The sequence below is a fragment of the Balaenoptera musculus genome, chromosome 20, assembly GCF_009873245.2.
Source record: "Balaenoptera musculus isolate JJ_BM4_2016_0621 chromosome 20, mBalMus1.pri.v3, whole genome shotgun sequence".
Classification (NCBI taxonomy): Eukaryota; Metazoa; Chordata; class Mammalia; order Artiodactyla; family Balaenopteridae; genus Balaenoptera; species Balaenoptera musculus.
This window is the reverse complement of record NC_045804.1, coordinates 28,921,109-28,935,420: the sequence shown is the minus strand read 5'-3', so window position 1 is coordinate 28,935,420 and position 14,312 is coordinate 28,921,109.

Sequence of the window (14,312 nt, the reverse complement as noted above, 5' to 3'; positions counted from 1 at the left end):
CTGATGCATTTCCATACAAAATCTCAGCAAAGCAGGCTTTCTTTTAAGAAATTGAAAAGATATTTATAAAATTTATATGAAATCCCAAACAACTAAGAATGACCAAAGCAATTTTGAAACAGAATACCATTAGAGAACAAACTACATGATTTTAAGATTTACTGCAAAAATCACAGCAACTGAGGCATTTGGTGAAAGTAGTGATTTTCAATGTAACAGAACTGGGAATTGAGAAATAGTCTCACTCATATATGATCAACTGATTTTCAACAAAGGTACCAGTGAAATTCAATGAAGAAATGAAAGTCTTCTCAACAAATGGTGCAGCAATAAGTGGATGCCCATGTTTTTAGCTCTTGTAATGGATGCATAGTGTAACTTCACTGGGGTTCTAATATGGATTTGCCTGATGACGTTGTTCATCTTTTTTCACATAATTTTTGCTCTTTGTATATCTTCTTTTGTGTAATTTCCGTTTAATTCTTCTGCCCGTTTTTACATTATGTCATCTTATAATTTTACCTAATGTAGATCTGCACATATGCAACAAAATACACATACACCTCAGCATATTTATCAATCACAGACGCTGGCAATGAACCTCTAATAGTTGTAGGGGAAAGTGGTTGCTAAATGTGCTAAAAGTAGAGTGACTAGGACTTATTTTTCATACAAATATACATATGAGAATAAATGTATGCCTGAACATACATGTATAAAAAAGTCTTTCTAGTAATTTTTTAAAATAGCAAATGACTTTTAAATTAATTTTTACTGCTTAAATTAAAGTTAAAATTTCTTGTTTGAAACTATGTATTTATTTATGCTATGGCTATAATCTACAAATATAGCTCTATCTCTAAAACTATATATACATATCTATAGGTAGAAACGGGATAATGAGACACTCTATTTACTTTATAATATTTTAGTTTTTTATATTTTTCCTACAGTAATCATATATTACTTTATTAATTTAAAATATGAAAATATAAATTAATTGCTTTTTTGGTTGAATAAATAATCTGTACTTTACATTGTAAAAGTTGTGAGATGCAGCAAAAGGAAATTTGGAGCAAATATTCAGGCACCTGATACCTGGTTTCTACTAGTCTGTCTTTGCCTCTAGGCATTTCCAGTATATCTTATTAGTCTGTGACCTCTCCCACATTCCAATGTGGCTTGACTTTAGTCACTCTGGTCTTGCTATAAGACTCATTTTTCAACTTTAAACCAGCTCATCTGTTAGATTTTGGACGTTTTTTAAAAAATTATTTTCTGATACTCATTACTTTCATTCTTTCTTTTTCTTTCTTTATTTTAGACAAATTCTTTATGCTTCACTAGTCTAATAATGTACTTATCTTGTCATTCCTCTTCTCTGTATCTCACTAGACAGGTGATCCTGGTCAAGTCACATTCTCTTTAAACCTTATCTTCATTATCTGTAAAGTGGAGATAATAACACCTCCTTCAAGTGCTGGGAGGAATTTTGATAAATGCAGGAGCTATGTAAACTATTTTCATACTGAAGAATTGGGAATAGAGAACTAGGAAGAATACAAAAGGGTAACACCAAAAACCATTGCTGAAATTTGGACAAATTACTTAACAAAATTGTATCTACTCTCTCTATAAAGATCCATATATTGAAGTGACCAGAAGCATATTTATTAAAAACTCCATTTACACAAAACAGCTAAATATAATTATAGTTGTAGAACAATGCCATCTTAATCTTTTCCCCACTTATTGGAAATTTGATTTAACACCAAACCTCAAGAGGGAAGAGAGGGTAGATAGCAAAAGAAATTTCTCTAGGAAAGCCAATCATTAAAAAATATATATATCAATTGTTCTGGCCTACTTCTCATATTCTCATTTGGCTTTTTGCCCAGATTTGCACAAATCACTAGTAAATCCAAAACAATTCACGAATATAGAAAAAAGTAACAAGTTTTTAAAAAGGGGCAAAGAAGGAAAAATAAACTCAAGGGAAAAAATAACATCAGTTTTTAATTACTGGGGCACTGATGAAGACAGTGAATCAAATAAACAGTTTGTTCTCAAAGTATTATGCAAAACACAATAAAGTTGAAACTTCCTGAAATAACACTTCACAGCAAGTAAACGCCCTATAATATAGGGCATTTATAGGTAAATGCCCTATAATAGTCCTTGAAAGAAGAAATGTTTTTAGTATTTTGCTTTATTACTCCTAGTTGCAGGTTCCAATCTAATCACCATAGAAATGGAATTCCAATTGGGCCTGAGATGTCTTACAAGCGCACTATAATCCCAATTTGAGAGAGAAATTCAAGTTAACTGAAATTCAGTTTACTCTTGTGGAAACAGTTAGGCTGAGCTATGAGGAGGGACCAAATTCAAGCTCTTAATAGTGACCTAGATGGATTCTAAAATAAACCAAAACAGCTAATATTAGAATTTGAAGAAAAATATTTGTTCTCTCTCTCTGTTTCTTTTCTCACTCACTACTTCTACCTTCATCTGCCTGTCCATCTCTTTTTTCCTTTCCTTTCACAAATATAAAGTAATTATGAAGATGGAAAGGACAAAAATGCCCCCAAACTATCCAAAGATTCAGACATTTTTAGAAACAATAAAATATATATTTAACCACCACTCTATCACAGGGACTCTTGTCCCTTAGATATTCATGGAAAGTTTTTATTTTTATTTCAACAAATACTAAGTCTTTTATAATTGTCAGAAATAAACCTTTTTAAAAAAAATTGATGATTTATTTTTTTAGCTAAAGTGGAGCAAGATTTTTAAACCCATTTAATTGCATATAGACACATTGTTTGATTTGACAGTTCCCTCTTCCCCATGGATGTTTTGGAAATTTTCTGTTTTCCATTTCAAAATCTTCTGGCAGTAAAATAATATTTTTCTTACACAATTATGGGTATAGTAATTCACCCAACCTGAGTAGCCATATTACTTTAGTGATCTTTGAAAGTATTTCTGTGTACTAAGAATGATTTTCAAAATTGTCTTTAGCACTTTTGGAGTCAAATAGAGTGGGGTTTAAGGTCTGGCTCTGCCACTTACCATGGACAGGTTATGGAAAAGCTAGTAGCCCAGTTTCTTCTGTTGTGAAATATTTTGATAATGAAGATTAAATGAGATAATGTAAGTGAAGTTCCTAGAACAGTGCTTATCTGTGGGAGACACTCCTTTGAATGGCCATCCACCTCAGCCATTCCCTCTCTTGTAAGGCCAGCTCTGAGGACACAAAGGCAGTCTTTCAGGGGCATTTCTGTACCACCTGATCTTGTTCTTGGATGTAGCTAACAGATCCATGGATTTGATCTGGGTCAGTCAGATTCTGTCTCTCAAAAAAGTGGAACTGAAATAGAGAGAGCTCAGAGCCTAGGAACTACTTGATCTGAATCATGTCACAAAAAAACTCTCAAGGGAGGAGGGAGACTAGTTCTTGCTTCTGAGTTTTCCAGAGCTGGCCCAGTTCCATCCCTTGATTCTTTGTCTCTGAGCTTGTGATAAACCAGTTATTCCTCCCCATTAATATTCAGGCATCCCCCATTTTTCTTTATATTTGAGCTAGAAAGAGTTTCAGGTGTTTTAAAATAAGGATTACCAAAACACAAATGTATAGAAGAGTGTATTGTAGAAATAGACCTCGAGGGAAACCTGGGAAATTTAGAATTGGTGAAAATTATGTGAAAGGCAACAAGATTATTTTTTAATATTACTGGAAGAAAACTAACAACCTGGAAACAGTTTATTATAGTTACTATTGGAGGATAATGCTCTAAGAGACTTGATCCCATAGAACTCACTGAAGGGAGACAAATGCCATTCTTGCAGAATTGGATGGTTGTTCCTGATTACATTGTATAATGTGACTACTGAATCAATGTTCTTTTGCCTTTCTCTAGCCCTGAAAACCAAGTACAGAAATTTACTTGTTTAGGTCATTTGTTTATTTTTGCTGAATTTATGAACTACCTATGATTATGATGCAAGTATTGTGCTACTGGTTAACTAAGAACGGACTTTTGAAGATGAGATTTTAGAATTTCTAGGAAGCACTTAAAAATTTTAAGATCAGTCATGCTGTCTACCTCCACTCAAAATCTACCTTAACAATTTATCTAGGGACTTCCTTGGTGGTTCAGTGGCTAAGACTCCACATTCCCAGTGCAGGGGACCTGGGTTCAATCTCTGGTAAGGGAACAAAATCCCACATGCTGCAACTAAGTGTTCACATGCCGCAACTAAAAAAAGATCCCGCATGCCGCAACTAAAAAGATTCCTCATGAAAAAAAGAAAAAAAATTCATCTAGAGTCATTTTTTTGCTGAAAGAGCAACGAAACTAACTGATGTCTAACCCCTCATTGTCACTTGTTAAGGGATTATTTTAAAAGTCAATTTAGCTGGGAATATAAAAAGTAATATCAAAACAATGATATAAGGACTTACATCAAGAATTTACCAAAGATTTTCATAAAAATCTGTTAGGGGTCTGGGAAGTTGGAATCTGTGGTGCAGATTTTGAAGGTTCTCAAACAGGGAGGATTTTACAATTGTGTTTAATTTCCTAGCTTGGACAGGCAGCTGTATTTGTATCCCTTTTAAGAGTTTACTAATGCAAACAGGGACACCATGATTTATTGCTCCCAGTATTATTGAATGATCACCCTTTCCCCAAAGAGGGAAAGGTATTCAAAAATTTGAGAGGAAAAACATGTTTAACTGAGTCTGTCATGTGCTTTCTGTTCATTCTTGGCTTCAAAGTATACTGGAAAGAGAAGTACCTAGGCCTCTTAAAAGGCTTTGCCTGGTTCTTCTGACTATTCTTTTAAGCCAGGAATATTAAAAAGGAAGAGCTTGAATTGAAATAAGCTTATTGATTTACCACTGGAAATAAGGTGTTGTGTATACAGTGGCAGCAGTTCATCACAAGTAAAATGGTGGCAAAGGGGCTTGGTACTCATTTTGGGGAATGGCTTAACCCGTCTCCTGTGCAATGTATTAGGAAGTCATGTCAGTTCTTCCTGCAAAATAGGTCCATTTTATTACCACACTCAACTCTACCAACCCAGTACAAGTAATCATCATCTCTTGCCTGGAGGACTGCAATGTCTCCAAAACAGTGTCTGTTTACATCTTTCACCACTATAAACAATTACTAAGGAGAAATCATACTGATCACATAAACACATAAATCTAACCATAACAGCCATCTGCTCCATTTCAACAGCTTAATATTACATTGAGAATAAAATCCAATCATTTTTAAAAACATTGTATGTCCCCACCTCTCCCATCTATTTTTCCTTTTACACAGGTAAAATATTCCTGATTCACATGATCAGTTTGTCTGTAATTTTAATTTTATGTAGTTTTTTTGGATTTATATGTATTCCTGCTTATATCTATATCTATACCTGTGTTTGTATGTGTACATATTTTAAATAAGCAAAATATACCTGGGAAACAATATTACGAACACATATTTCTGGCAAAAGGCTTGTATTCAGTTAGCATAAGAAATTTCTACGTCTAGAAAAAAACAAAGACACTAATTTGAAAAAAATACTTGCACTTCAATGTGCATAGCAGCATTATTTACAATTTCCAATTATGGAAGCAACCTAAGTTTTCATCAAAAGAATGAATAGATAAAGAAGAGTCCATTCACACACATAATGGAATACTACTCAGTCACACAAAAAATGAAATTTTGCTATTTGCAGCAATGTGGATGGACTTGGAGGGCATTATGCTAAATGAAATAAGTCAGACAGAAAAAGACAAATACTGTATGATATCACTTATATGTGGAATCTAAGAAATACAATAAAATAGTGAATATAACAACAACAACAAAAAAGCAGATTCACAGATTTAGAGAATAAATTAGTGGTTACCAGTGGAGAGAGGGAATGGGGGGAACAATATAGAGGTAGGGGATTAAGAGGTGCACACTATTAGGTATATAAAATAAATTTCTACAAATAAAAAATAAATAAATAAAAAGATGACTTATCCATTTTTTAAAAGGGCAAAAGACTTAAGCAGATACTTTTCAAAAAATTATATACAAATGTCAATAAGCAAATGAAAATGTGTTAAATATCTTTGGTCCTCAGGGAAATTTTCACAATGTGGTAAAATAGATTAATAACAACAAAAAATTAATAACTATTCTAAATAGCTGGATATTTTATATATGTCATGTATTAGCCATGGCCCTAACAAACCCAAGCTCAGGGAGAGCTTATAACAGCTTAGATATGTGAAAAATGAAATTGTACAGAAATTTGACTCCAGCAATATCTCTTATAAGTTGAAGAAGAATGTCATTTGAGTTGTATCAACCTGCTGTCTGAGGAAATTCATTTCAATCAAGTTTACAACTACCTTATTTTCCTGTCCCGCTAAAGCAAATTTTTAGCTGTAAGCTTCTGTGTTTGGCACTGGGAATAAAGAGGTGAATAAGACTCTGTCTTCCCAGAATTCACAGTAAAATAGGAAGACAGCTACTTAACTTGATCATCATAACATAGTATGAAAAATCCTTAAAATAAAAGTTTGTACCAAATGTTGTGGGTTTACATAGGAGATAACTGACCTTATCTGGGTAAGTTTTGAAATACTGTGCACAAGATAAAGCATTTGAACTGAATTGAATGATAGTTGGGCATTGTGCAGAGAGAGAAGAAACAAACAAAAACGTTAAGGAAATGGAACCAGCATCATAAGGCATAACTATGTGAAAGACCATGAGACAGTGGTGGAATATAAACATTTGGGGTAAAGTGGAAAACATTGCAGTAAACAAAATTGAAAGTGTAGGCATACGAAGAGCTGTGAAAATTTGTAGCAACTGGGCTACATTCTCTTGTTAGTGAATAACTATTGATAGTTTCAATGTGGAAACATTTTGGCAACATTTATGGTTTTAAAAGATCTTATGATAGGCAAAATAATACCTTTCACCCACCAAGATGTCTGCTCTAGTCCCCAGAACTTGTGAATACGTTACCTTACATGGCAAAAGGAACTTTGCAAATGTGATTAATTTAATGATCTTGAAATGGGACCATTATCCTGAATTATCTGGATAGGCCCAATGTAATCACAAGGGTCCTTAAATGTAGGAAAAAAAAAAAAAGACAGAAGAGAAAGGCAGAGAGAGATTTGACTATAAAGCAGAAGGTTGGATGGATGTGACATAAGGAAAACTCAACCCACCATTGCTGGCTTTAAGGATGGGGAAGAGAACCATGAACCAAGACATGTGAGGAACATTTAGAAACTGGAAAATACAAGGAACAAGATTCTTCCCTAGAAACTCTTTATACATTTTCAGTATTAACCCCTTGTCAGTTATATTATTTGCAAATAACTTTTCCATTCATTAGGCTGCCTTTTTGTTTTGTTGATGCTTTCCTTTGCAGTGGAAAAGCTTTTTAGTTTAATGCAGCCTAGTTAATTATTTTTACTTTTGTTGCCCTTGCCTGAGGAGACATATATAGAAAGATTTTGCTAAGATCGATGTGAAAGAATATACTGCCTGTTTTCTTCTAGTTTTGTGGTTTCAGGTCTTATAGTCAAGTTTTTAATCCATTTTGAGTTGATTTTTGCTCATGGTTTGACATAGTGGTCCAGTTTCATTTTTTTCATGTGGCTGTCTAGTTTTCCAAACACTGTTTATTGAAGAAGCTATCCTTTTCCTCTTGTATGGTCTTTGCTCTTTTGTAAAATCAATTGTCCATATATGTATGAGTTTATTTCTGGGTTCTCAGTTCTGTCCCATTGATTTATGTATCTGTTTTTCTGTTAATACCATGCTGCTTTGATTACTATGGCCTAGTAATGTAGTTTGAAACCAGGAAGTGTGATACCTCCAGCTTTGTTCTTTTTTTCTCAGGTTTGATTGATGTCAATACATTGGACAACTTAGAAGAAATGGACACATTCTTAGACTTATACATTTCAGGACTGAATTGTGAAAAATTGAAAAATCTAAATAGACTTGTCACTAGCACAGAGATCAAAATGGTAATAAAAAATCTACCCCCCTAGGGCTTCCCTGGTGGCATAGTGGTTGAGAGTCTGCCTGCCAATGCAAGGACACGTGTTCGAGCCCTGGTCTGGGAGGATCACACATGCCGTGGAGCAACTGGGCCTGTGAGCCACAATTACTGAGCCTGCGCGTCTGGAGCCTGTGCTCCACAACAAGAGAGGCTGTGATAGTGAGAGGCCCACGCACTGTGATGAAGAGTGGCCCCCACTTACCACAACTAGAGAAAGCCCTTGCACAGAAACAAAGACCCAACACAGCCATAAATAAAAATAAATAAATAAATAAGTAAAAAATCTACCCCCCTAAAAAGTCCAGGACCAGACAGCTCCACAAGTGAATTCTACCAAACTTTCAAAGAAAAATTAATACCTATCATTCTCAAACTATTCCAAAAAATTGAAGAGGAGGGAAACACTTCCTAACTCATTTTATGAAGCCAACATCACCCCAATACTAAAATTGGGCAAAGACAACAGAAAAAAATGAAATTATGGGTGAATATCTCTGATGAACATAGATGCAAAAATCCTCAACAAAATATTAACAAAGCAAATACAACAATACATTAAAAGGATCATACAACATTATCAATTGGGATCTATTCCAGGGGTGTAAGTATGGCTCAACATTTGCAAATCAAGCAAAGTGATATACCACATTAACAAAATGAAAAATAAAAACATATGATCATCTCAATAGATGCATAAAAAGTATTTGACAAGATTCATGATATGATATTAATGCTCAATAAAGTGAGTATAGAAGGAACATACTTGAACATAATAAAGGCTGTATATGACAAACCCACAGCTAACATCATATTCAATGGTGAAAAACTAAAATCTATCTCTCCAAAATCAGGAACAAGACCAGGATGCCCACTCTGGCCACTCTTATTAGACATAGAATTGGAGGTCCTAGCCAGAGCAATTAGGCAAGAAATCAAATAAAAGGCATATAAATTGGAAAAGAAGTAAAACTGTCACTATTTTCAGAAGACATGATTATATATATAGAAAATCCTAAAACGTCCACCAAGAAAAAACTATTAAAAATAATAAATGAATACAGTAAAGTCACAGGGTAGAAAATCAACATATAAAAATCTGTTTTGTTTCTATACACTAACAATGAACTAAGAGAAGAAGATATTAAGAAAAAATCACATTTACAATTGCAACAAAAAGAATAAAACCAAGGGGGTGAAAGACCTGTACTCTGAAAACTATAGGATATTGTTAAAAGAAATAGAAGGCACAGACAAATGAAAAGATATTCTGTGCTCACTTACTGGAAGAATTAAAGTTGTTAAAATGTCCATATTACCTAAAGCAATCTACATATTCAATTAACTCATTCTTTTTTTTTTTTTAAACATCTTTATTGAAGTATAATTTACTTACAATGGTGTGTTAGCTTCTGCTTTATAACAAAGTGAATCAGTTATACATATACAATATGTTCCCATTTCTCTTCCCTCTTGCATCTCCCTCCCTCCCACCCTCCCCATCCCACCCCTCTAGGTGGTCACAAAGCACCAAGCTGATCTCCCTGTGCTATGCGGCTGCTTCCCACTAGCTATCTATTTTACATTTGGTAGTGTATATATGTCCATGACACTCTCTTACCCTGTCACATCTCACCCCACCCCCTCCCCATATCCTCAAGTCCATTCTCTGGTAGGTCTGTGTCTTTATTCCCGTCTTGCCACTAGGTTCTTCATGGCCTTTTTTTTTTTTTTTTTTCCTTAGATTCCGTATATATGTGTTAGCATACTGTATTTGTTTTTCTCTTTCTGACTTACTTCACTCTGTATGACAGACTCTAACTCCATCCGCCTCATTACAAATACCTCCATTTCATTTCTTTTTATGGCTGAGTAATATTCCATTGTATATATGTACCACATCTTCTTTATCCATTCATCTGTCGATGGACATTTAGGTTGCTTCCATGTCCTGGCTATTGTAAATAGAGCTGCAATGAACATTTTGGTACATGACTCTTTTTGAACTATGGTTTTCTCAGGGTATATGCCGAGTAGTGGGATTGCTGGGTCGTATGGTGGTTCTATTTGTAGTTTTTTAAGGAACCTCCATACTGTTCTCCATAGTGGCTGTATCAATTTACATTCCCACCAACAGTGCAAGAGTGTTCCCTTTCCTCCACACCCTCTCCAGCATTTATTGTTTCTAGATTTTTTGATGATGGCCATTCTGACCGGTGTGAGATGATATCTCATTGTAGTTTTGATTTGCATTTCTCTAATGATTAAGGATGTTGAGCATTCTTTCATGTGTCTGTAGGCCATCTGTATATCTTCTTTGGAGAAATGTCTATTTAGGTCTTCTGCCCATTTTTGGATTGGGTTGTTCGTTTTTTTGTTATTGAGCTGCATGAGCTGCTTGTAAATCTTGGAGATTAATCCTTTGTCAGTTGCTTCATTTGCAAATATTTTCTCCCATTCTGATGGTTGTCTTTTGGTCTTGTTTGTGGTTTCCTTTGCTGTGCAAAAGCTTTTAAATTTCATTAGGTCCCATTTGTTTATTTGTGTTCTTATTTCCATTTCTCTGGGAGCTGGGTCAAAAAGAATCTTGCTGTGATGTATGTCATAGAGTGTTCTGCCTATGTTTTCCTCTAAGAGTTTGATAGTGTCTGCCCTTACACTTAGGTCTTTAATCCATTTTGAGTTTATTTTTGTGCATGGTGTCAGGGAGTGTTCTAATTTCATACTTTTACATGTAGCTGTCCAATTTTCCCAGCACCACTTATTGAAGAGGCTGTCTTTTCTCCACTGTATATGCTTGCCTCCTTTATCAAAGATAAGGTGACCATATGTGTGTGGGTTTATCTCTGGGCTTTCTACCCTGTTCCATTGATCTATATTTCTGTTTTTGTGCCAGTACCAAACTGTCTTGATTACTGAAGCTTTGTAATATAGTCTGAAGTCAGGGAGCCTGATTCCCCCAGCTCCATTTTTCGTTCTCAAGATTGCTTTGGCTATTCGGGGTCTTTTGTGTTTCCATACAAATTGTGAAATTTTTTGTTCTAGTTCTGTGAAAAATGCCAGTGGTAGTTTGATAGGGATTGCATTGAATCTGTAGATTGCTTTGGGTAGTAGAGTCATTTTCACAATGTTGATTCTTCCAATCCAGGAACATGGTATATCTCTCCATCTATTTGTATCATCTTTAATTTCTTTCATCAGTGTCTTATAATTTTCTGTATACAGGTCTTTTGTCTCCTTAGGTAGGTTTATTCCTAGATATTTTATTCTTTTTGTTGCAATGGTAAACGGGAGTGTTTTCTTAATTTCACTTTCAGATTTTTCGTCATTAGTGTATAGAAATGCAAGAGATTTCTGTGCATTAATTTTGTATCCTGCTACTTTACCAAATTTATTGATTAGCTCTAGGAGTTTTCTGGTAGCATCTTTAGGATTCTCTATGTATAGTATCATGTCATCTGCAAATAGTGACAGCTTTACTTCTTCTTTTCCGATTTGGATTCCTTTTATTTCTTTGTCTTCTCTGATTGCTGTGGCTGACACTTCCAAAACTATGTTGAATAATAGTGGTGAGAGTGGGCAACTTTGCCTTGTTCTTGATCTTAGTGGAAATGGTTTCAGTTTTTCACCATTGAGGACAATGTTGGCTGTGGGTTTGTCATATATGGCCTTTATTATGTTGAGGAAAGTTCCCTCTATGCCTACTTTCTGCAGGGCTTTTATCATAAATGGGTGTTGAATTTTGTCGAAAGCTTTCTCTGCATCTATTGAGATGATCATATGGTTTTTCTCCTTCAATTTGTTAATATGGTGTATCACATTGATTGATTTGCGTATGTTGAAGAATCCTTGCATTCCTGGGATAAACCCCACTTGATCATGGTGTATGATCCTTTTAATGTGCTGTTGGATTCTGTTTGCTAGTATTTTGTTGAGAATTTTTGCATCTATGTTCATCAGTGATATTGGCCTGTAGTTTTCTTTCTTTGTGACATCTTTGTCTGGTTTTGGTATCAGGGTGATGGTGGCCTCGTAGAATGAGTTTGGGAGTGTTCCTCCCTCTGCAATATTTTGGAAGAGTTTGAGAGGGATAGGTGTTAGTTCTTCTCTAAATGTTTGATAGAATTCGCCTGTGAAGCCATCTGGTCCTGGGCTTTTGTTTGTTGGAAGGTTTTTTAATCACAGTTTCAATTTCAGTGCTTGTGATTGGTCTGTTCATATTTTCTATTTCTTCCTGGTTCAGTCTCGGCAGTTTGCGCATTTCTAAGAATCTGTCCATTTCTTCCAGGTTGTCCATTTTATTGGCATAGAGTTGCTTGTAGTAATCTCTCATGATCGTTTGTATTTCTGCAGTGTCAGTGGTTACTTCTCCTTTTTCATTTCTAGTTCTATTGATTTGAGTCTTCTCCCTTTTTCTCTTGATGAGTCTGGCTAATGGTTTATCAATTTTCTTTATCTTCTCAAAGAACCAGCTTTTAGTTTCATTGATTTTTGCTATTGTTTCCTTCATTTCTTTTTCATTTATTTCTGATCTGATCTTTATGATTTCTTTCCTTCTGCTGGCTTTGGGGGTTTTTTGTTCTTCTTTCTCTAATTGCTTTAGGTGCAAGGTTAGGTTGTTTATTCGAGATGTTTCCTGTTTCTTGAGGTAGGCTTGTATTGCTATAAACTTCCCTCTTAGCACTGCTTTTGCTGCGTCCCATAGGTTTTGGGTTGTCGTATCTCCATTGTCATTTGTTTCTAGGTATTTTTTGATTTCCCCTTTGATTTCTTCAGTGATCACTTCGTTATTAAGTAGTGTATTGTGTAGCCTCCATGTGTTTGTATTTTTTACAGATCTTTTCCTGTAATTGATATCTAGTCTCATAGCGTTGTGGTCGGAAAAGATACTTGATACGATTTCAATTTTCTTAAATTTACCAAGGCTTGATTTGTGACCCAAGATATGATCTATCCTGGAGAATGTTCCATGAGCACTTGAGAAAAATGTGTATTCTGTTGTTTTGGGGTGGAATGTCCTATAAATATCAATTAAGTCCATCTTGTTTAATGTACCATTTAAAGCTTGTGTTTCCTTATTTATTTTCATTTTGGATGATCTGTCCATTGGTGAAAGTGGGGTGTTAAAGTCCCCTACTATGATTGTGTTGCTGTCGATTTCCCCTTTTATGGCTGTTAGTATTTGCCTTATGTATTGAGGTGCTCCTATGTTGGGTGCATAAATATTTACAATTGTAATACCTTCCTCTTGGATCGATCCCTTGATCATTATATAGTGTCCTTCTTTGTCTCTTGTAATAGTCTTTATTTTAAAGTCTATTTTGTCTGATATGAGAATTGCTACTCCAGCTTTCTTTTGATTTCCATTTGCATGGAATATCTTTTTCCATCCCCTCACTTTCAGTCTGTATGTGTCTCTAGGTTTGAAGTGGGTCTCTTGTAGACAGCATATATATGGGTCTTGTTTTTGTATCCATTCAGCCAGCCTGTGTCTTTTGGTGGGAGCATTTAATCCATTTACATTCAAGGTAATTATCGATATGTATGTTCCTATTCCCATTTTCTTAAATATTTTGGGTTTGTTATTGTAGGTGTTTTCCTTCTCTTGTGTTTCTTGCCTAGAGAAGTTCCTTTAGCATTTGTTGTAAAGCTGGTTTGGTGGTGCTGAACTCTCTCAGCTTTTGCTTGTCTGTAAAGGTTTTAATTTCTCCATCACATCTGAATGAGATCCTTGCTGGGTACAGTAATCTTGGTTGTAGGTTTTTCTCCTTCATCACTTTAAGTATATCCTGCCACTCCCTTCTGGCTTGCAGAGTTTCTGCTGAAAGATCAGATGTTAACCTTATGGGGATTCCCTTGTGTGTTATTTGTTGTTTTTCCCTTGCTGCCTTTAATATGTTTTCCTTACATTTAATTTTTGACAGTTTGATTAATATGTGTCTTGGCGTGTTTCTCCTTGGGTTTATCCTGTATGGGACTCTCTGTGCTTCCAGGACTTGGTTAACTATTTCCTTTCCCATATTAGGGAAGTTTTCAACTATAATTTCTTCAAATATTTTCTCAGCCCCTTTCTTTTTCTCTTCTTCTTCTGGGACCCCTATAATTCGAATGTTGGTGCGTTTAATGTTGTCCCAGAGGTCTCTGAGACTGTCCTCAGTTCTTTTCATTCTTTTTTCTTTATCCTGCTCTGCAGTAGTTATTTCCACCATTTTATCTTCCAGGTC